Here is a 24,124-nt window from a genome sequence, read left to right on the forward strand (position 1 = left end):
CAGATCTAAATCCAATAGAGCACCTTTGGGATGTGGAGGAATGCAAGATTTGTATAATGTGTGTGCTGGCAACAAATATACAGCACCTGTTTTGTTATCATGTCAACAAAATCTCAAACTAATGTCTCCAGCATAACAGGGTGTCCAACCCAGTGCTAACAAGGTGTACCTAATATTGTCCCCGATATTTCCTAAAACTTAAACTATATGCAGCTATTGATTTGTTTTAAACTCTTCTTTGAGAGCTGTATTTATTCTGTTGATACCAAATTTTGCAGGCGTTACAGATGCATGGAGAAATCATAGATGGCATTACCATGATAATGCAGTTCAAGAGAGCAACAAATTGCCACTGAAGACATGAATATTGTATTGTAATAGATGGGCGTTGGAGCTATATATAGTGCAGTGTCACAGCAAGCACCACATAAAGCACAGGTACACGCACATACAGCGCGCAGACACATTCCAGGTGACGTAACACGAAATAATTACGGTTACATCCGCTCGATGTGTCCTTGTGTGGAGTTTTATTGTGCAACTTTACCCTCAGCTATAAACAAATGGCTTAAAACTGCCTGCCCCTTACTGACTGTGAGAGTAATTAGAGTATGAGACTGTTAACACATGCTCTCAAAGAGAAATGATCAACGGCAGAATGAAAACTTTCCTGTCCTGTCTGCAAAAAACGTTCACCTCAAAAACACGGCATCTTTGATGATTCTAATAGCATATTAGCTATTGGACACAAATTTGCTTGAGGTTAAAATCAATAATCATCAAATCAACATATAGAAATGACTAAGCAGCATTTTCATAAAGCTGCGGGAGCACTTTCACATCAGGCCCCCCTCGCGCCCCACTACCCACTGGGAGAAAATGACCACAAACACGTCATAATTAATCTATCCCCCAGCAAGGTGCGGTTGTCTTGACAACAACAATTTTCACAGAGGGTCATCATTATCAGCCGTGCACTACACAAAACAATGTGTGCCTTTTAAATAATTTGGTCATTTAGAGGGTTTCGATGCTGTCTGGTATCCTTGGAGCAGCCTGCTTCTGGCCTGACCATAGTTGCCCCAAGTAACAGGACATGAAAAACAAAGACGTGCAAAGTCAACTACCTCTGGATAGGATTCAAATTCAAGAACACTGCTGACATTGGCCGAAAGGATCTCAATGCCTTTCCATTCAAATGACCTGTTTTGCATCATTTCAACAAGTCCAGGCAGGATCACGCTATGAAAACAAACGGCAGGGCTTTAAGCTAACAGAACCAAAAACCTGGCGGGGCTAAAGTCATCTCTGGCCACTGTGGTTAAAGTAACCTGAATGGTTGATGCTAAAGGAAGCCACTTTGGCTATGCAAAGCACTGCAGACAGACACGGAGCTTCAACTCTCTAACAGGCTAAAAAGAACTTTTGTTGCTCTGCAGCTTTGTAGATGTTCAGATAAAAATGGGGTCTATTATATTCATTTCCAGCTCTTAATTTTTATTCTTGGACTCACCCAGAGTATCTATTAACCACATAAAAAAAATCCTTGCTAATCTTTAAGCAGCACCTTAAAGGTCGCCTTGTGTCTGCAACACTGCATCACTCGTCTCTTTAAGGCTCCCTTTCCTAAAAGCCTTTCGCTGATTGGCTGCTCCTTGTCGGGTTTTCGTAAACAAAACCTGGTGCTCGTGGACATTGAAACTCTTTGTCTTGACATTGTGGACCTCCGGAAACAAACTGTAAACCTTGGACACAGTTTGGCAATATAACGGTAGTTACACTTTGCGTTCTGATACCTCAGTCTTGCTCTTTACAGATGGAAGCGCCGTGTCTTTTAGCATTAGCTGCCCAGCTTTGCTATCGAATGAGTACTCTGAAGTGGCATGAATAAACCAACAATGAACCTGAGATCACCATATAAGGAAATCCTGTGCCTCTGACATCAATCAGACACAAGAGTAGAAAAAAAGCACCTGAAACTGAGTGTTTAGCGCAGTCTAAAGCAAGAGCATCCGAGCATTTGGTCAGAGGGCCCGGTGGCGCCAGTGTCCGGCAACCTCGCCTCTGTCAGTGCGCCCCAGGATGGCTGTGGCTACAATGTAGCTTGCCATCACCAGTGTGTGAATGTGTGTGTGAATGGGTGGATGACTGGGTGTGTAAAGTGCTTTGGGGTCCTTAGGGACTAGAAAAGCGCTATACAAATACAGGCCATTTACCATTTACCATTTACAGGTTTGTAACAGCACAAGTATCAGAGAAAAAGGAAATATAATCGGTCTACTTTAGGATTCTTCTCGCGTAGTAGCTTGAAAAATATCCTTCTGCCAAATGACACTTGTTTGTAAATCAAACGGTTTTTTTTTAAAGCCCCACAAAGTCATTGCCTTCAAGTGAATTAAACATAATCGGCAGTGACCACAAATCAGGCAAAAAAAAGGTACATCAAACGAAGGTCGTAATTCCACGTCAGAGTGCATTAGGACGTTTATCATCAAAGCGATGCCTAGCTTTTAATTCATTTGACATCTTTCAGCACTAATACAGTATCTGATTTCTGAGGAGCACTGGTACACAGTCACACAGTGTGACATCTGAAGGAAAGCAGCGGGTTACAGGACAAGTCCCTGAAATATGTTTCTACACAGAACAGAGACCAGGGCCATTATGTCTGTACCAGATTTTCACTTCATATCTAAAACCACAAGCCAGCAGCATGCATAAGTACCGCCTGCTGCTCTCAATGTTATTCAAATGACAGCACAATTCTATTTTCACCTTGCAACTAATGTGGCCATTACTCCTATGTCAGCAACATTTACTGCCCTTCCCTTTATGCTGGATATGCTAGAAAATGGGAAAATTAATTCTGGAACAAAAAATGGGGGGGGGGGGGGATTATCTTGAAATGTGTGTGTAGCTGCTGGGATTAAGCTCAAATAAAACAGTTCCCATCTGAAAAATCCCATCCCAGCAACTCTCACAAAACAGCCACATGGAGAATATGAGGCCCTGTGGTCTTATCAAAGAGGTGATATGACACATTTTCCCCACTGTGACGCTTTTTATGCCTTGATCATGTTGAATGCGATGTCACAAAATAGCATAAAAACATCAACGGGGGCCTGAAAAGCAACGTAAACAGAGTACACACCAAAAAAAAGAAGGAAATGGAAATAGAAAGGCAAGTGCACTGCCAAAAGGAAGTTGTTAGGAGAAAGAGGAAAGGAGGGGTGTCTACACTGAGTCAGATGAAGGGGAAACAGGGTAGATGGATGTAGTGGTGTGTCTTTGTGTGTGGAAGAGTGTGTGTGTATGAGTGAGGGAGGACGTTGGGAGAAGTGGAAGTCGGCAGGCAAACCTATCATCCACGGAGCCCACCAGTAAACTCTGCAGGGCAAACAATCTCCCTAATTGAATTCAATCCAGGCTCACCGCAGGAGGCACCGAGGCTAGTGGATCCATTCAATATGAAGAGGGTTGCTTGGAGGTGGTGGCAGTGGAGAGAAGTGTGTGTGTGTGTGTGTGTGTGTGTGTGTGTGTGTGTGTGTGTGTGTGATGATGGGATGAAAGGGGGAGGGCTGGTGTGGCAAGTGACACAGGAAAGGGAAAGAAGATAACTACAAGAAGCAGAGAGCAAACACAAGGGCTGCAGGAGACAACAACGGCAAACAGACGGGGAGAGGAGACAGGAGCCCGGCGCAAGGAAGGTTCTGGTGGTTAAGAGTCAGCAGTGAGGGGGAGCAACAGGCTCGAGGTGTGGAGAAATGGAAGCCAGCTGTGCTTTTGCATGATTACACCGAAAACATCATTTGCATCAGGGAATGAAATCCAAGCACGCTCCGTAGACACGTATGGTTACCGACCAAAAGAAAAGAAAAAAAAAAACACCCTCCTCGCCGCCGCCGGCACAAATTAGAGGCCTAACAGTGGTGTCCCACAGATTTGCATATGAAGATGAGCACCTATCGTGAATCATTTTCATAAACATCCTATTGCGCGCAGAGTACAAGCCCAATTGGCCCACATGAATGCTCTTCATTACTGTGCTGTGCTGGGTGGGGTTGGTGGTGGTGGTGGTGTATGGGTTGCAGACTTAATCTGGGTTGCGCTGCATATTCATGACTTGCACGGAGTCATTTTCAGGCCCATTTGTACGGTGGGCCTGAGAGTTCAAACGCACTGCAACTGAAGAAAACACCAGCAACTAGAAAAACGCTAAAGACAACGGAAGTAGGAAAAAAAAATCTCACAAAATAAAAGTGTTTTTGGGGAGATGATAGTGTGACGGACCAGCTGCAAAAATGATAGCAACCAAAACATGGGAACAATTGCACTGAGACACCCTTAAAAGAAGTGGGATTCGCCGGTGTAAACGATAAGAAGATGCAATGGTAACGTGTGTTTTAATAAATATACTATAAAGTTAGCTTTGCTGTCCGCCAAATTTAGGTTACTCGTTTCGGTTTGCTTACGGTAGCTTTTAATAGTATTAGCTAACTTCTTCTCCGATGCTAACTGAGTGTTCGTGATTGGTCCGTTGTGATGTTGATCCCGGACCAACATTATTTTGATGATAACGCAGAGATATCATTCATATAATGCTGTAGCTACATGTTCGCTATTAGCCATTTACTGTTAGCTTGTCTCTTCCACAGTGTCTTGCCTTTAGCCAATCACGGCTGATGACTGCCCCTCCTGTGCCTAGGCTTCTTCCTGTTAGAAGGGAGTTTTTCCTTGCCACTGTCGCCAAGTCTGAGTTATTGTAGGGTCTTTACCTGACAGTATTACAGAGTCCCTTGAGGTAACTGTTGTTGAATTGAATTTGTGACTTTTTGTGTGCTTTTGCAGCATTTTTTTTTCCGATTTGCTGGTGTTTTCCTAAGCTGCAGTGCGTCTAAACTCTCAGGGCCGCCGTACATTTACAGTCTGATGCTGTCAGAAATGCTGATAAAAAGTGTACAATACCTCAGTTTGAGAGAGGAGAGCGGTCCTTGAGTGCTGCTGCTGAACAAATCCCGTATATCACATTCCAGATAGGGAAAGCACGTCCTGTCCTGGAAGAGAACACAAAAGTTAGAGCGGGGCATACTTATGTTAGAGCAACACACCGACTCTCGCTGTATTCTCTCCAAACGGGCGACAGGGGACGCAATTAAAAAGCAGGAACCTTTAACGTCTGCCAACATGAAGAGGCATCTGCACGTCTACTGTATGACACAGATTTACTTAAAAAAACAAAAAATTAAAAAAAAGGAGTCCAAGCGTTACTTTCTCCAAGCCACATCACGCAGACACTTTTTATTTTGCTTGCTTCTGGGTCGACCGTTATTAAGTGGCATCTTCATAAATTTTTCAGCTGCTTTCTGGTTCCCATACTGGCGCTACAGCCCGATTGCCGCTGTATGAAGTGCTATTCAGGTCACATCAGCTTTTAATGGCTGATTTATTAGGGCCCAACAGGAGCTTGGTGATGGGCTGCAGGACAAAGAGCCTGTTTTAAACTACATTAACACTCTGCAGTAAATATCCCACACAACATTAGCATTTTGATGGCAACCTCCCCCAGTCACCTTTCACACTTTCCAGTTTTCCCCTCGTTATCCCTCCCTGCCTCTTTAGCCATCGTATGAATCCATCTTTGGAGTGCTTTCTTTCAGAGATTTCTCATCTCCCATCCTTAGCGTTGGCCTGTTCACTATATATATTTCAACTGAACGCATTCAATTTATATCTGTGTGCGAGGGGTGAAGTGGTTAGGTTTAATTATAGATGTATTAATGAAGAGCATGCACACAGAGGGAAAATCAAATGGCATTCAGCGGTTCTGGGAAAGAGCAATTCTTCGGCATCCCTGATGAAACACACGACGAGCTGTTCTCTTTGTTATTGTGACGCAAAACAATCATTACATGATTTATAATTAAATCTCACATGCAATCATAAAACTGATGAGCACCAAAGCTTTTGTAATTGAGGTGTCTATGGCACTGGATGGTCTTGAATAATAAGCTAAAAACAAAAAAAAGAAAAAGGATTAATCGGTAGCACTGTGTTTACTATGCAAATTAGGTAGATTTTCCTTTTGACTTAATTAAAACAACCTTTTTTTCTTTCCTCTCACCTATTTGGGTTGTCCGCCTCATGTCCACGTCTCTTTTAAAAGCACTGGCTGTGATTTAAAATGACAGAGACACAGGGCAAACGAGAGTCTATAATTTGTGCATGTGTGCCAATGATAAAAAAAAAAAAGGTACTTAGTGAAATGATTCCTTTACTTCTGTCAGATTGTGCAAAGATGCTTGCAAATGAAAAGGAAAAAGAATGGCTCTCAATTATATTGCCAAATTTCTAAATATTATCGAGGCACAATGGCCAACCGGTCTTGGCTTTCGAACAAGTGCCGGGGACGTGCTTCATCAAATCTGCTGTTCATTATGTTTGATCAAATTTGAGACTTTGGCAGAGAAAGCAGATGCGATAGGTCAATTTAGCTGAACTGCTGAAACTAGTTTGGTCAACAGAGCATCTGCCAGTCATTTAGCAGGCCTGCAAGTGTTTGGAAAGGAGCACGGTCGCACCATATTGCAACAATCCTAACCACATACTGCTGCACAAAAAGGAGAAATCAATTGCACCGAGAACAGAAAGCAAAAATTATGTTCTGAGCGGTATGGTAGGTTTCATCGTGTGCTTTCACTTGATTTCACTTCTTTTTCTGATCAAACCTAATTAACAGTAATTACAGCAACTGGACAGAGCTTTAATTTTACACATTTACCTCTTATAAACTCCTTGCTGCTCTCCTTGGTCTTTCGCACTCAGCAGAAACACTATCAGAGCCAAATTTACTGCTCTCGTCCAATCATTAGAGTTAAAGTACTGGCAGTAGTTGGGAGGTGAGGCTTCCAACACATCATCAGTGAGTTCTGGACAGAGAAATATACATCCAAGGCTGAATGACTGACGCATTATCTGGAAAATCACCTAATTTTCCTGTTGGAGACAGACACTACCAATGTCTACTTTACCAGTGTTGCATAATCATATACATTTTTTAACTGCAAACAATCATGCCACCTCGTCCATATATTAGCTGCTCCTTTAAAGATGAGTTAGGTTGTTGTGTGGAAGGATTGCACTCAATTAGCAGCCTAGCAAAACATAAGAAAGTGTAAATGTAAGAGGATCTTACATTTACAGTAGTGCTGTGAGATACTACAGATTTGGTATCGATCCGATACAAAGTAAATACAGGGCCAAAATTACCGATACTAATACCGATACCAAGTAAACACGGGGCCAATATTACCGATACTAATACAGATACCAATACCAAGTGATTACAGGGCCACAATTACCGATACTAATACCGATACCACGGGTTTTAACCTACAAAGGCAGCTCATGTAGAGGAGAGAAATGTGTCATTTATATGATAAATTATCCTCTATTTGCAACCTCTAAAAACACTTTAATGACCACTAAATCAGTGTGATTTGTACTTTCTACAATATCTCGTTAATGCAACAAAACGTAACGCCTTTTGGCTTTTCATGTATTTTGAAACTGGGTTATTTGGAGTCCTGGAATGTGTATTGGCTATAAATAAAACAGACTTGACAATCAACACAAAACGGTTCAGACAGTTTTCATAATGCGTGATTTCCAAAAAAAACCAACATGCACTTAATAGAGTTCAGTGGGCTGCGTTCTAGAAACAAAGTATCGATCCGATCGCACTGGTACTGATCCAAAACCAATACCAGAGCTGGTGTCTGGTTTTGAGCCACCCTCTAATTTCATCCTCAATAAACATGAAGCAGTAATTTTGAGTAAAATGCATCTTTCTTACTTTTTTTTTCTTTTCTTTCTCTAAGGTAAAGCTGGAAATATGCTTATTTCTGTCAGAAACCATGTGCAGAAACAGTCGTTTCGGAGAGATACTCAATGCAGCAACCTGCTGGCTACCAGTCATCTGCTCTCATCTCTTATCTTTGTTGCCCAAAACCAGCCCTGAATCTGCCCCGTAGTGTGTAAATCCTTGCAGTGGGATGCATTTAAGGGAAGAATTTCTAATTCTAAAAAGTGTATTTTTGTTACTTATAGGTATAATTGTTACTTTTTGATAAAATAATCCATCCATGATTTAAAAAGCATCCTGACTTTAACTGGAAGTAAGCAAGATGTGAACATAGGAAGTTTAATCAAAAAGCTTGGCATTCTTGCATGCACAGAAAAAACGCTTTAGTCGGACGTCTGTGCAAACTTGCATTTTAGAGTTTTGCATTAAAACATCCGAGTAAAGGATGGTATTTCTAATAACGGCAAGTAGAGAAAAGACTTGCATGTTAAGTAAAAGCCTGCTGAGATACCGTTGTGAGACAAAACTGAGACTGAGATTAATTTTACATCCTGTTATTAACTTTTCACCGGCTGCTAAGGATATGCCACCAGTTAGAGCAGGAGGCACCGGGAAAGCAAAGTAAAAGATTTTTGTTGAAGTGCCAAGAAAGCTAGCCAGGCTCACTGGATATCCACAAGTGCATGATTGCCAATTGGTGAAATGCATGAGCGCAAAAGGAGGCTCTGTACAGTATGTAGCAACTCCACTGCATTAAGACAGAGAAAACTGCTTCTTTTCTCTGTTACATTATCCACTGTAGCCTGTTTCTTTTTTTTGTTCCTTTCAGTCCCCTTGGCAAAAGGAGTGCTTTCCAAATTACAAAGTGATGAAACACAGCATGACTATCCAGCTTTCGCTGCCATGAACTTAAACCTGAATTTGATTTCACACCCCAAAAGTGATTCATTGTGCTACAGTGTGCTGAATATCACTGCTGAGTGTGGTTGTAGAGCAGCAAGCCATATTTCTGACCACGCCTGACAGTAATATTGGGTGTAACCGTGCTTTTCTTCTGTGTAAGATTTACGGTTACACCGTGGTTTGTAATGTTAATTTTAACAAAACTAAAGAAGGAAGTGCAAGCAGTGCAAGCTATCCCAGCCTTATGACACTGGCAGCAGCATTTTTCCTCGCGTTCGTGAGTGTGCATTTGAGCCTGGTGGCAGCTGTCTAGCTTTTCCTTCAAAGGACGAGTAAACGAGCTGACCTCCCGGCCTTAATTATCCTACAAAGTCTCTGTTGATAACAGCAAAGTGAATTAATCAAAGAGCTGGCTATTGCTGATTTAGTTTAGTATTTATGTATACAGTATAAGTAAGTATGTAGAACACTTTAATCTGAACAAGCAATTACACACCTACACAAAAGCATACAAAACAACTGCTAGCTTATGTTGTTCCTGCCCAGATAAAGCATTCAGCCCGAGCGTGTTGTTTCCAACTACCAAGAGCTAAAAATAAGAGGAGAGAAAGCAACACAAGCGGCACAAGACAAAGTAGATTTAGCCACAGCCGTCTCACCGACTACATCAGTGTGCTTTAACAGGACAAATCCCAGAATTTTAGAGGCAGCAAGCGATGCTTGAACAGCTACTGTGTGAGCACTGCTAAAGAAAAGTGCCTACTCTACCTGCTTGTGGTGCAAGACAATGAGATTCACTATATAAAATGGTCCTATATTACAGAATGTAAATACGTCAAGACACTGAATGTAGTGGGGTTTATATTAAAAGGAAAACTACATTTGCAGTGGCGTTCCTTTCTATGGATTGCTTCTCTGCTGTCTTTGCTACAGCTCCTGGTTACCTAAGCCGTCGTACTGTCTTAACATAGACAACAAATCACTTTGAAGAAAAGTTGTCCATTACACAACTTTTTATTGTTTTTATTTCTTACCCGTTTATCATCATGCATCAAAACAACCCGTTATCATGACATGGCGTCCCAGTATGAGACGGCAAGCGGACGCAGGCGGCCGCTGTATGACTGATCCGAGTCGACAGCCTGTGGTGTGTCTTTATAAAAGCATTTATTGAAGCACAACGCCGCGGCCTGCCGAAAGCTCATCAAAGAGTGGCTTATTTTATCAGCCAAGTGGAAAATGTGCTGAGAGAGAGAGAGAGGCAATAGTGAGGAAGTCAGCGAGAGTAACTAAGCTATTGTGCCCATCGCTGACCCAAACACCCGCATTACAGTAGTCACGGCGGCTCACCACAAAAGCTCTAATCGGCGGAGCAGGCCTCTAAATTAAATGACCCTGTAGTTGTGACACTGTAACTGACAAGCCGGCCCAAGCACGCCGGGGCCAAAGGCAAAGGAGATATGGCTAATGAACAGAAAATGTATTGAAATGGCGGCATCTTTTACAAGCCCAGACAGCCTTAAGTAACCTACATACTCCTCTGTGAAGTATGTAATACGCCATGTTGGTACTTATTCGCCTACTTGCAGCTATTTCATAGATTATACGGACTTTAAAATGAGCTGCTCTTGGAGACAGAAATAACCAGGCTTCATAAAGATTCCATTTGCACCCTCAGGTAAACTGCACTTCGAGTATAACGTGCCATGACTCTCACCAAATGTAACTATTGCGGCTCCATGTGGAGGAAGCTTCACATAACCCAGGGGTGTCGGACTCCAGGCCTCGAGGGCCGGTGTCCTGCAGGTTTTAGATCTCACCCTGGGTCAACACACCTGAATCAAATGATTCGTTCATTACCAGGCATCTGGAGAACTTCAAGACATGTCGAGGAGGTCATTTAGCCATTTCAATCAGCTGTGTTGGTCCAAGGACACATCTAAAACCTGCAGGACACCGGCCCTCGAGGCCTGGAGTTCGACACCTGTGACATAACCGATCGGCCATTGCATTAAAACCACGGACAGGCGATGTAAAGTACTGATGCTGGTCTCCCTGCACTGCAATATTCAGCCGGGAAACTTAGCATTCATGCAAACTGCACTCCCCAACGGCAGCAGCCTCCCTCCCTGCAAGGCAACGCTACAAACAAACCCAGGAACGCCACAAACTGGAGCGTAGGGTGTGCCGAATAAACCTGATCCATGGACGGAGCGAAAAGACCAACGCAGACCCCCATAGGTCCTCATATGCCTTATAATATTATCCAGATGATTTTGAAGTGCTTAAATCTCACTGATACAATTAAATTAAATTAACAAGTCAAACTGCAAAATAAAAACAAGGGCTCCGTTCGTGAAACGCGATTTTAATGAATTATACTGCACACCACGGTCACTTAAGAAATCACGGTGAGTCAGAGCCTGCTCGTTCTGAGGGGAGGGAAAGCTCACCAACTGAAATCAATGGGCAGCATTTATAATGCATGGGCAGCATCTACACTCCCAAGGGTCACATTAAATTCAAGGGAAGCTGATAACAATTGACTGAGGTAGCTGCCAACTGCAGGTAGATTATGTATAGTTACGTGTCTGCTTCCTCATTGTTGAGGCTCACTCTAATTCGCCACCTCTTCGCCTCTCGGTATCCGTGCTTTAGCTGCCGTAGATCCCCCCACCCCACCTCACCCACTCCCCCGTTCTTTTCTTCTCACCTTTTCCTTTCTTTTTTTTTTAAGCCCTCATCATTTCTATCATCTTCTTTATGCTTTCCCTGTAGCTCCCATTTCTCTCTCACACCGCTCTGGCATACAAATGAGAAGAGATGATGAGGGATGTACAGCATTGAGCACTACAGTGCATCCCCACAAGACCTTCTCATACACTGGCCCTAATTGGCCTTAATTGGAGAGGGACGAACACTGGGATACGAGTCTGTAGGTTAGTCTGCGCCACATGCACGCGTACTCTTGTTTGCGAGCTTTTGTCTGTGGACATATTCATTAAAAAACGGGGGGGGAAAAAAAAGAAAAGCACAAACAAAACAAGTCGATGAACACATAGCCTCGAGTATAAAGCATTCAGCTAAAGTGGTACGCGGCACCTCGATTTTAAATTTTCATACGTGGGTGTATGCAGGCTCATGCGTTTTGAATATTTATGTAAATATCATGTTTTTGTAGTCCTCGGGCCCTAGATTGCTTCTCAAGCCACAGCCAGATTTCTGTGTTATCACATGATCTCACCAACAAGCCAAGCTCTGAGAGGCTTCTCTAAAAAACAAACACAAAAAAAAGCAGCCAACGCCAAACGTGCAAAAACCTATGGTCAAAAAATAAAGCTGTCAAAACACCACATTCACACCACAACCCCCTCTACTGAGGCCCTCAGAGCTGTTTACCTTGGTAGAGCAATATCATTATTACTATCACACACGTCTTTATTTAGAATGCATATATATTCCCACCATGATGACCAACCTTGCAACACAACATAAAAGTCAATAGAGGGGAAAATTGTATGGGTAACACTAGTGGGACTTGACACGTAGGTCCTTCACGAGGGTGCACGGCGCGCGCATCTACAATCGAGGCATTTAGCATTTTTCTTTGATGATAATGTCACACGCAGAGGCGCGTTTGTTCTGTGAAGGGCTACCGGCGCAAGGCCACGGAGAGAGAGGCAGATAGGGAAGATGCAAATGAGACATCATAAAACAGAGGAGTGCGTTCGACAGATCAGGACGCACACTTGGGTGCTTTTTCCCGCGTGTGTCGAGTCACGTAGAACCGTGACATTTTGGAACGATTTTAGATAAATTGGCCGGTTGTCGAGTCTATGAGAGGTCCTAAAATAAACCCAAGCAACCCAAGAAAAAAGTGAAAGACAAAAGGATCTGATTGAGAGATAAAACCCTTACAAATACCTGTCAGCTTTCTCAGAGTTGTAATGACTCAGGGCTAATCGCTTAGACTGCTAAACAGCAGAAAACTGTGAAAAATTACCCTTAAAATTCTCCAGAGCCACGAATCTTATTTGTACTATTGAAAATAGCAGCTCCAAAATAATTAATCAAAACTAATTAATGAGTCATTTTCAAATTAGTTACTTTTTAACTGGATAATCTTTTCGGAGCTAACGTTAACTACAGTATATGTATTTCCCTGTGAGAAAGGGATACTGTGGCTATCCCCAAAGCAGGCCTCCTCTCCGCTTCAAGACCAAAAATCTGCAACTGATTGAACCCGTGGATCGAGTTACAGGTAGTTTACTCCTGAATGCAATGGGAAGGGGGTCCCACGTGCAAATGCGTGCACCCCGACCAACCTTTCCTGCCCTTGCCGTCCCCATCCAGTCAAATATGGAACTTGACCCTTTCTGAATTCTGAAGCCGAGCTCCACACTGAATATAACTTTTGGCTTAGCGAGCGAGGCGTGTTTCCAATAAACTCCAACTCTATAACGGTGTGTGTGTGTTTGTGTTGGGTGCTGCTCCGTGTGAATGCATGCATGCTCTGTGTTTAGGCGAAATTCAATTGTGTGTGTCTCTGTGTATACACGCCCGCGTCTTTACGTAGGTCCAAGTGATTATTTGTTCATGTATCACTGCTTTTCGGATGTGTGCGTGTGTGTGTGTGTGTTTCTAAGGGTGTGCAAAGGTTCAGCGATCATGTGTGTGCTGGAGGGGGGGCTGTGGAGTGCCGCAGTACCCAAGGCGCCGAGGACATGGCTTGACAGGTGTGTGTGAAGGAACCTAGTGGTCTGCAGAACAGCAGCGGGCGGCAGCACAATGTGCCCATTCAGGCCTGGAAGGAGACAACCGAGATATCACAGGACCCCTGTGAGGTGGGGGTGGTCATCCGGGGGCACGGCAACCTTTCACTCTGACTACAGAGAAAGACATAATGGCATCGCCGCAGTAATGGGCTGTGTGACCTCACGCTGGGGAGCTGTCCACTGATATGTGACAGATTGAGGTTGTCTACAGTTTCTGCGCTGATAACTTTGACTCGAGCTGGGTTTAATGTGGACCAACAGGTCTCCCTGTGTGGATGAATAAAGCGGGCATGTGAGCCTTGTCTTTATTTATGTAACAATGTAGCCATCTTAAACAAAAGCTCAGACTCTAAACTGCTCCAAAAGCGGCGTCTGACAGGTTTTCTTCTCTGGGTTCTGTATGATGTCAGTGAGAGTGGATATTCCCAATATGGCCATCTCCCACAGCGGGTGTCCCACCTACCTGCTGTGCAAACCTTTTGATCAATTTGATGAACGTTAGATAAAAGGAGGGGGACGGGAGCTAAAACAGCTCCTTTTAGACAGTGGATGAACTGAGGCAGCGGTTCTACACCCTACAGGTGAGGCCCAGAGGACAAACAGTCCTCACTCCTCCTCTGTGTGCACATGTAACCACAGTAATTGGACTCGAGTGAGGACCAAAATAACTCCACCGAGACCCTTTAGAGTAGATGTGCGTGTTCACAAAGGTGTCACGTAAATAAGAAGCAACTCGAGTCCACTAATGAACATATCGAGGTGGAAATGAGCACAATAGGTGAGGAATTGCCAAAGGAATACACAAAGTGCTTGTTTGTGCAGTTGCATTTCATGTTTTTCATGTTTTTTGATGTTCGTTGCAGAGTCTCAGGTCACACGGGGAGCAGACAGAAAGTCACAAGCAGATGGTTTAATCTGCACTGGGAATTTTATTTTGGAAGTTGCCTGTACTCTTTCTGCTTTTCCTTTGACTTCCTGCCCTCCTGGTTTGCTCTGTGCAATATGACTTGGCTTTTGTCACACACACCTGCTTCTGGGACGGTTCTAACGCCGACATTTACAGTCAGTGTATTGAGTGGGCACAGTTACCTCCAATACTCATGTCAGAACTCAAACGCAACACTGAAGCACCCAGTGAATTCCTTGGATCATACAGATCAGACTAAGATTGGTAACTTGAACTCGGAAGAGCGAATAAGTGCGCAGTTGTACACTTCATCATAATATAGCACAGTTTGATTTCCATTTCATCTATCCACAATATGCAGCAAGGCCTAAAGTCCAACGTACACCATCAGCTACTCTCCAAAACACTTCAACAACTAATGTAAGTGCTTTGACTCATTTCCAGCTCGGCGTTCTCGCCTTATTTACAAGGAGGAACAAAGTGACAGCACAACGCACACCAGCGCGTACACTACACAGACAGATCAAAGCAACTCGCATGACAAACCACTGTGATACACAAGCTAACGGCAGGATGTGACAGAAATGGGCAACGCGCGGAAGAATCGCACGACAGTGTGGTCCATACGTCTTTAACGCACATCTGACAAGAGCTTTTAAAACGCTCGCACGCACACGCGCGCACACAGACACAATGCCACCAGCACTGCTATCCATGCAGAAAATTGGACAGCCATCCTTCAGCTCCGACATAAATCTGTGGGGTGGCAAAACGCATCGGAGAGCAATATAGCATAGAACGAGTCTCTGCTGAATCCAAAAAAGTAATTGAATCGGGGATGAATATAGACGGGGTGGGATGAGAGTTGACGGAAAACACGTCTTTGGAATTTGATGCTCGGCAACACAACGTTTACAGGGAAGATGCGGGTAGGTGCTGTGAAGGGATCAAACGGCAAATTATCACAGAGAACGGGGAAGTAACCAGCGAATTTGAAATGTTTTTGTTGTATGTGCTGTTTGTCCTTCGTGCAAAGCTAAAACCCCTCAACTCCCGATAACGCGCCTCTTCTGTAAGATTTCCTCTGCTGCTCAAAATATCCACTATCAGCCGATAACCTTAACCTAGATACAATGTTGCCACGTACTGAGCGGCAAAGGTCTCTTCCTCCGAGTCCCAAGGCTACCTGCCAGCTAAATCACATTTGTAGGGTCATATTAAACATGTAGCCCTGAGGGGAGAAAAAGCCCAGCAAATAATGATGGGCATTTTTCTATTACTGAACGTCTGCATTGCATTATTTCCATGCTTCTGCGGTACCATGTGGCGATGGACTGTTTTATCTTACTATATGGGCTGTAGAAACAGGTTTAATTCTTCGCCAGCACAGGAGGAGATAAGCTCCAAGTTTTCATCAAGCCACCTGCAAAGACCAAATGTGACTGGAATCAGTGAAATGAAGAAAAAAAAACCCAGTTGCTAGTCTGGGCAAGAAAAAAGTTAGAAGACCGATTCTCTACCTTACATGCATTTTCTCTACGGGGTATTGAAAAAAACAAGGATAACCTTTACAATACAATCTAAAAGTGCCTTTAACCCCTCCTCCCCAAAACCCACCTGTAATGCCAGACTGTCACTGACAAGAAACAAGAAACTATCATGGACGTGAGCAGCAATCTGTTCAATCGCAAACTGAAGACAAACTGATGTAAAAGCTGATCTATGATGCAGGTAGCACATGTGCCATATCTACCTGTTTTCGGTAAATGCAAAAAAAAGCAAACACTGCATCTTGTTTAGCCAAATATCCTCAGTGTACAACGAAGTGTTTGCCGTTTGCTTGGTGGATGGTTGTGTTGGATATCTGACTTTATCAATTAAAGACAACATTTCACCTCCAGCCACAGACCTGCAATTTCCCTTTCATTAACCGTAATCCTTCTTAAACGACGACCATGTGTTTTAATTGTCTTGCCCCAAAACCGTTCCGACATAACCAAGTATTTATCCTTCATGAAAATTAATTTCCCATAACAACGAAATATGTAATAGCTGCCAGGTGCAAAGTTAGCCAAAATAAATTACTGAACATTTAAATTAAAATACTTTAAAAAGCATTGTATAACTATCCAATGTTCCAGAGTTTCACGAGTTCTTCCAATGTGTTCACATTTTAAATTAGTACATTTTACCCTTTTATTTATTATTATTATAATGTGATAATAATTGTACAATGAAGTGAATATGGAATAGTGACAAATGTGGTGTTAAGATTAGTTTTTTGTATCTATATGTTTACAACTAATACCAATATTTAATAAGTTAAAAATCAGCTATATTGGACTATATATACCTATATGTCAACTTGTGTTTATGGTGTTACAAACATACTCCTAAAACGACTGAAGGGTGTTTTTTCTATTACTTTTTAAATTTTTAAATGGAATAATACTGATATATTGGCAAATAGCTAAAATCAGCAGGTAATATGGGTCAGGCCCTAGTTCCTCTGTAACACTGAACAACTTCTAACTACAGAGTTTTGGTGATGGCCAATTAATTTTCCACGGACTTCACAGGAAGTGAGTGGTTGGCATTAAGTGCCCTAAATATGAAGTGTTCACTCTGCCCCGGCAGCGCTTGCCGAAAATATGTCTGAGATGGACTAGCTGCTGGTCCGAGCTAAATATAAGAAAAGATGCTGGGAAAATGCTTGTTTCCCATTATTGTAACCCAGGGAAAAGTCAGAGTAAGTTTCCTAAGTAAAGCGCTACCTCTGACCTCTTTTTACCTGTAATGGTTTGACAGGCTGTTTTTATTAAGTCCTCCAGGAATCGGGTTTGTGGACCAGACGACATTTTAACTGGGCGTGATAACTTGTTCCATCCACGCAGCTGAGGTAACAGGATAGCGAGACACCAAATGGCAAAGCTTTCCACAGGTCTCAGAAACTGTTGACTGTCAGCATCTTTCTCGGTTTCAGTTACACGGGTTACGCATAGGTCGAGAATGAGACTTTAAAACAAGGCTTGTAGGTCGTAAGATTGGTTCAGCATATTTTGAATTCCATTAAAATTGTATATGAAAACAAACTGCCGGTGCATGGTAACAGACACAACGAGACAGATGGCTGCCAGAGTGGGGTTTCTTATGCATGACGAATTGCCGCATCTGTTGGTGTGACTGTGCAAAGCTCGCGGTCGGGAAAAGTTCTCAAGAAAACAGGAGGAAGCGTCATCTGAAAACAGGCAAACAAAAGATACACTTGTCGTCTGATTCCGACGTAAAAGATCTTTTTAGAGTCGTGTACCACAGCCGAGTCGGACAGGACTCCTACGAGAACCCGAGGGCACTCAAGGTGGCAGTAACTCTCCAGATACCCAGGTGAGATCACCAGACGCGGTGTCTGAAATGGGCACGAATCCTCGGGGTAAACGTGCAGAAAGAACTCGAGGGATCCATCCACAAGCTTTGTCACACGTTGTCATCCAAGTTACAAAAGTCCCCATGAACGGCTGGCCAAACTTTGTCAGATGTCAAAACAGATCACAAAAATCATCAAAACCCCATCGAGATAAAGTGCTCAGGTGGCATCTTTCCAGACCTGAGTTCCTTTTCAATTCAGTTGTACTCCCTAATTGGATAAAAAGCATTGTTTGATGTGCATGCTCTTATTGTATTAAAAAAGAAAAAGAAACAGGAAAGTCATACACGAAGCCCACCTTGTTTGTCTGCAGTGCAGCGATAGCGAAGGTTACAATTGTCTCTGCCTCCCTCAGAGGCGCCTGGAGATGCAGGGAAAAAAAATCGATGCACAAAAAGCACTTCATTCCAACTCAGTTTCAACCTTTACTGCCAGTATAATTAAAAGTGGCTTCTATGGACATTCCAATCCAAATTTCTCCATCAGCTGGATGTATCCTGCTCCAAGTCATCAGGACTAAATTCAAAGGGGAAAAAGGCTTCCCACGGGAATGTCATGGCATCACGTATGAAGGTTGGTTATCGTCCAGCTGTTTGGCGACGGGATGTGTACAACAGCACCAAGAAACGGAAAAAGTGGTCGAGACACTGATGATATTAGCTGCTTCATTTTAACTCCTGTATTATCACAACAACAGGAATCTGTGACCTCAGAAAGCAATCGGAAAACCCGCAAAACCTTGTTTGTCGTGTTTAATTCCTATCAAAGCGACAGGAAAAGTGTGAAGCTATTTTTTTTTTATTTGCACGCAGCATCCAACACTGATAACACCAGCTGAGAGACAGAAATTACCAAATTACCTGTGTGTCATGGCTGCATCCAAGCTGCTGGACCAATTATTTCTGCACTGCTGCAATTGCAAAGGCCTCTCCAGCTGTGTCTGACACAAAGCTGGCTTAGGGAGGCTTACTACTGACCAAAAACATAAACAAGATTACAGGAGCCTAACCTTTCAGAGCGCTCATGAGTGACAGCACAACTCACGCTAAATGGACCTTTGGTTTGGCGCTGTCAAAAGGGGCGGCTTGTCTCTTCAAGACGAGACAAAAACGCTTCGGGATTGAACAGTCGGGCAACGGCAGAACAAGGTGATCCTTGTTGTCCATACCGATCGATGATGGCTTGTTCATTAGCGGAAACTGCACAGCACACAGAAATATTAGAAAAAGACAACAGCAGGTGCAATAAAACAGGATTACAGACGACTGCCGAGCTCCAGCATTCCACTGATTACTTCCAAAGCAATAACTACTACCTTATTAATCATTAAGGGCAAAAAGAATTCCACAAAGGGTTGACCTACATTGACCCGAGTTAACTCAGTTGTCTGCAGTTTCATAATTTCCCCGAGCAGGGCTGGCATGCTTACTGTGTTAAGCTATTTGCTCCATGTCAACCTGACTTTTAGCTGCATTTATTATGTATGAGAGGGTTAAAAGGGGTCCATGAGAAGATTATAAAAGCTTAACATTTTGATGAGATTAATCTAGCTATCAATCTTTGCATGCACAGGGTAGTGAACCAATTATGATGTGGAAGTCAGTGAACAAATAACGTTTCCATCTTTGCATGACTGTATGTTCTGAACAGCTTCAAACGCATTAATTGGAGGGAGCATTATTCCTCTGACATCCACCCTTAAGAAAAATGTATATCATAAGCATGTCAAGTGTTCTCGCGAAGGAACGGAGAAGTGGGGGATGTGGGGAAGGGTCGGTGCTCGCAACTAGCACACACTGTCAGAAGATAGAGAATCACTGTGGAGAGCAGGAAGGGGAGTGGGTGTCATTTGCCTGGAGAGGCCGATCTGACATCTCAACTCCCACTGTCTGTCAGTCTGCCTTCCCCGTGATGTATGGATGTTATATGGCACCGCTCACCCAGCAGAACCAGTCAATACTACCATGCTGAGGAATGTTAGAGCATGAGACAATGGGAGCCTGTGACCCTTGTTATGGAATGACAAAACTCCAAGAGGGTGGGGGTGGGGGGGGCTGAAGCGATCTGGGCTTACGAAGAGGAGGGGGGAGGGAGGCTGTTTCATCATTCAATATCACATAGTCTGCAGTCCTGTGGTGGCATTTGAGAAATTGCACACTGGGAAACAACTAAACAAAAGCGGCTTTATGGATACCATCTGTGGCTGCGTTTAGGTTGGTTTACTGGCAATAATCCAATGTGTATTTTAAATACAAAAATAATAGAAATCAAACATTGTCGGGTAAAGCGAAAGGGGGGGCAACCCTACTGAGCTTATTTTCTTTATTGCTTCAGGTATTTGTGTCTCCAACCAGCCTCCATCAGGAAAGAATCAGGCTTTCAATATACTGCATTAAGAAGTATTACAAAAAGACTGGATTACGTGAGGAAACAACATCGTTTAAATTCATCTGTGTGCACAATCTGTAGTACTACATCTGAAATAAGAACTTAATTAAGAAGGAAAACATTTTGCTCTGTGTTCTTAGCCACATCGCAGCTAAAAAGTCCCATTTCTACTTGCAGTCGTTAGGCGAAATGCTCAAAATTACCAAAAGGGACACAAAGTGTCGATTTCTTAACTGATCGCACACGTCGCCTATTAGGACCCCCGAGATGTGTTTGCTCGTAACCGAAGAGAGGGGTGAAAAATTCTGCACGCCACATAAAACGCCCGATACGGCCCTCGAACCGAGGTGAGGTCTCTGCGCATGCAGGCGACAGGCAAAAGACCCCCGTTTCTCCAGCTCGTAGCCCACGGGGGGCTCCGCTCCTGCCTGCACGCCAGTGCCGTTATCTGCTGCTTATTATTTGGCTGAATGAGCCGGAGCGGGGCTCATGGGGCTCGCTTCTGACATAATGACTGATTACAGTCTTGTGGCTCCCTTCTAAGAAATCCCACTGTTGCCACCATTGCGCCAAGGCAGCTCAACATCACACAGGCGAGACCAATGTACGAGTGGAATCAGAGGAGGACGGGGGTGGCTGTTTTTTTTACAGTGACAGCATAACTGTTACCCAGTCACTGAGCTGTCATGACTGACAGACACCTGGGTCATCAACCTACTTGTCATCAGGTGTCTTGTTAACAAGCACCTCTTGAAATAATAACTAGACTGCAAAGAAGAGAAAAAAAGTGGCTAAATAATATTCTGCATTTTTTAATTGGACCTCGAATAGTTAGGCTACATTTGCTCTTCTCCTTCCTGCAGGAATGTGATACATACTAATGCCAACCGACATTAAGCCCATAACATGAGCCTGCTATGTCTGGAATGAACCATCCGCAAAGCACAAAACCTTTTATTTCCGAAGGCACAATGCATTCTCACTTGTGAATATGAAATACAGATGCCTGTGTGACAGGAAGTCGGAAAACAACACAGAACAGGCGCTGTCAATAGCTACCGTTTCCAAACAAGAAGAGTCACGCTGTCAGCACTTTTCAAACGCCAGCTTTCAGGCAGTCAATTAGGTTCAAGGTGAGACAAAAATGTGTTGTCATTTAAACGGTTTTGCTCCATTGGGGCGGTGCATCAATTCAGTCGTCTCCATTCCAGAGGTGACAAAGGGCTGGCAGGGAAGTTTATATTTGCCAGTAGATACACAGTTCTGCTGTCATTACACCAACCTGAGATGAAGTGGGGATTTGCAGGTGCGCACATTTAAAATGCGCCATTCCCTGGGAGCAAAGCTTCATAAAGACGGGAATGAAAAACAAAAACAAAAAAAGGGGGGGCTACCGCCAAGGAAGCTGCTGGCTGAGGTGCAGCGCCGGCCCCCTCCTACTCCCACGCTCCTAAACCCAATCCCGTGCCATCGATTAGGAAAAAATCAATTTAAGTCACGAGCTCAGAGAGGAGATGTTAAAATGCTGCAATACATTTTAAAGTTGCAAATGGAATGAGGTTTTGATGAACTCCACGAATTCACCTTGGTTTAATAAATGACAAATATGCCCTCTCTTAATTAAGAAAAAGAGAAAACGACCCTCGTGCGATAGAAGCATAAATCTTTCAGCGTGCAGCTATCCACGTGTATGAAAACACTTTAATTATCTGCCTTCAAAGACAAAAAATAGCTCTCTGGAAATCTTATCAGGTATGAATGGAGAAATGGTATTTTAATTTAAAAACATTAAGTAGGATATTGTAATGCAGATTTCTGCGAGGCATTCATGTTTCGTGTTCAATTACAAGCTCTTTTGAACTGAAAGTATGTTAGAAAAAAATGTTAGAATGGATTTTTTTAACCCACAGATAACAGCGAAACACTATTAAAATTTATGTTTTTCAGTTTGCTCGGATCTTTTCAAAGATGTTGAACTGAAGCGTGGATAGATACCTGAACCGGCATACTAGCCTTGAGCCCGAGGACCCGAGGGTCGGAGGGTTCGTCTGTGCCAGGCGAGCAGGCGATTCAGTGCCTCACAACAAAGAAGCTCAAAACAGCTACAAACAGAGAGCTTAAGGAGACGAAACAACCCAAAGTCGACATCGTTTAAACGGCACATGTACACGTCTGTGCCCAGAGGTCCCAATTACTTGTGCTACTTACAGTTTCTAGAGTTGGCACCTTTAGCCATCAGGGTCTTTTTCTGTGGGACAAGCTCCCAGGTTGGATTCAGGAGGCAGACACCTTCTTTACCTTTAAAAACAAGCTTCAGACCATCCTCAGGGCTGGACTTTAATCCTCGCTGCCATAAACTCATTGAGTACTTCTCCACATACATCCTCATTCTCTTTTGTCTTTTTTTCCTCACTCCTCAAGCCGGTCATGGCAAACCGATGTCCCTTACTGAGCACAGGGGTCTTTTCCCATCAACGCAAAGTGTGTCGCCAAGTTGACTCAGAGAGGACTGTCAAAGCACCGGGTTCACTTTCTAACACTGCAGGACGGATTCAAGAGACGAGTACAGTTTTCCCTCGATATAACGCGGCTCACCTTTCGCGGCCTGACTGTTTCGCGGATTTTTTTGTGCAATTTTGCATGCTTTTTTTTATTACAGTGTATTGCGTTCTGCATCCCAATCAGCTGTAGACCATCGTCAAACAATCTCCTCTGGGCCGTGTCTCCTGTACAGTACATCTTCGATCGCTAGCAGTGCGACTCCGAAGTGCTGTACTGTATGTTTGTAAGTTTTCTCCTCAACAAACACAACAATGTCTACGAAACATTTTGCACCATCAAAGGCACCTGCGGTAGCACCCAAAAGGCAGTGGAAGATGCTACCCATCGCACAAAAAGTTGGACTTCTGGACATGCTAGAGGAAGGTAGAAGTTAACGTATTTTTCGGATTGTAATATAATACTGGACGAAGGTTTGAACTTGGCTACTTTGCAGATTTCACCTATCGTGGGTTATTTTTAAAATGTAACTCCCGCTATAAACGAGGAACGACTGTATTGTTAATTTTATATCACTTCCTGGATTATTTCTTGATTCATCATCAAAAAACATGAATGCAACCAACCATTTAGCGATACCCCTTTTTATTCAAATGATAAGACTGAGAAGGGGGGCTGAGTTGTTATGTGCAAATCTGCACCTGATATTTGCAGATACAGCAGCCAGAGAACAAGGAAGCTATCTTCATCTCTCTTTGCTGGCCAATTAGTGGTCAGATCAGGAGGTCCCGATGGTTTAGGAAGGCGTAAATACTAACCGTCCATTTTCATTCATTTGTATGCGGCTGCAGGTGCACTACCTTATTATGTATTCAAGCCCAAACCTGCCTCCCAAACAGGCCATAAATTAACTTCTTTTAGGGCTTCGGTCTCAGAGAAGCATTGCATCTTTGTTTGAAATCCTCTTCCCTCGTCTAAAGTTCACAAAGGGAGGGGTTGAGGAGGGGACTTCAGAACAAAAGAAAGCTATCGATATAGTAGCAAAAAAACTTTGGTGTTATACTATAAAATGCACATAGACAAATGTATCAGATTTTACAGAGTAGTAAAGAGGCTGATGTACTGCGGCTCCGTCAGGCTTTGTCAGTTTGATAGCTTTTGGATACCTTTTAACACCACCGACAGGATCGTAAGAGTGGCTTGGCTTGCTTTAAATGCTAAGTTGACATTTTTGGGTCCATATCTGCACTCCAGATGAGAATCTATCCTTTTTTCCCCCTCCCTCTTAAACCTTCATTTTCCCCGGTCCAGGTCTGCCATCGTGGGCCTCGCGTTAACAGCGCCGTACGAGAAACCACTTTTTTTGG

At 43.3% G+C, this 24,124-nt stretch overlaps 1 protein-coding gene across 9 annotated transcripts in view; it reads right to left on the bottom strand.

The window, feature by feature from the left end:
• Window positions 1–24,124, bottom strand: part of LOC102783746 (adhesion G protein-coupled receptor L3) — a 257,526-nt gene that overhangs the window by 225,100 nt on the left and 8,302 nt on the right. For all 9 annotated transcript variants that reach the window (XM_087837411.1, XM_087837393.1, XM_087837405.1 and 6 more), the window contains exon 2: window positions 4,966–5,054. The gene's annotated coding sequence lies outside the window, so the exon portion shown is untranslated. The remainder of the gene's footprint in view (window positions 1–4,965; window positions 5,055–24,124) is intronic.

Source organism: Neolamprologus brichardi, chromosome 3 (genome assembly GCF_056152115.1).
Source record: "Neolamprologus brichardi isolate AB-2024 chromosome 3, ASM5615211v1, whole genome shotgun sequence".
Lineage (NCBI taxonomy): Eukaryota > Metazoa > Chordata > Actinopteri > Cichliformes > Cichlidae > Neolamprologus > Neolamprologus brichardi.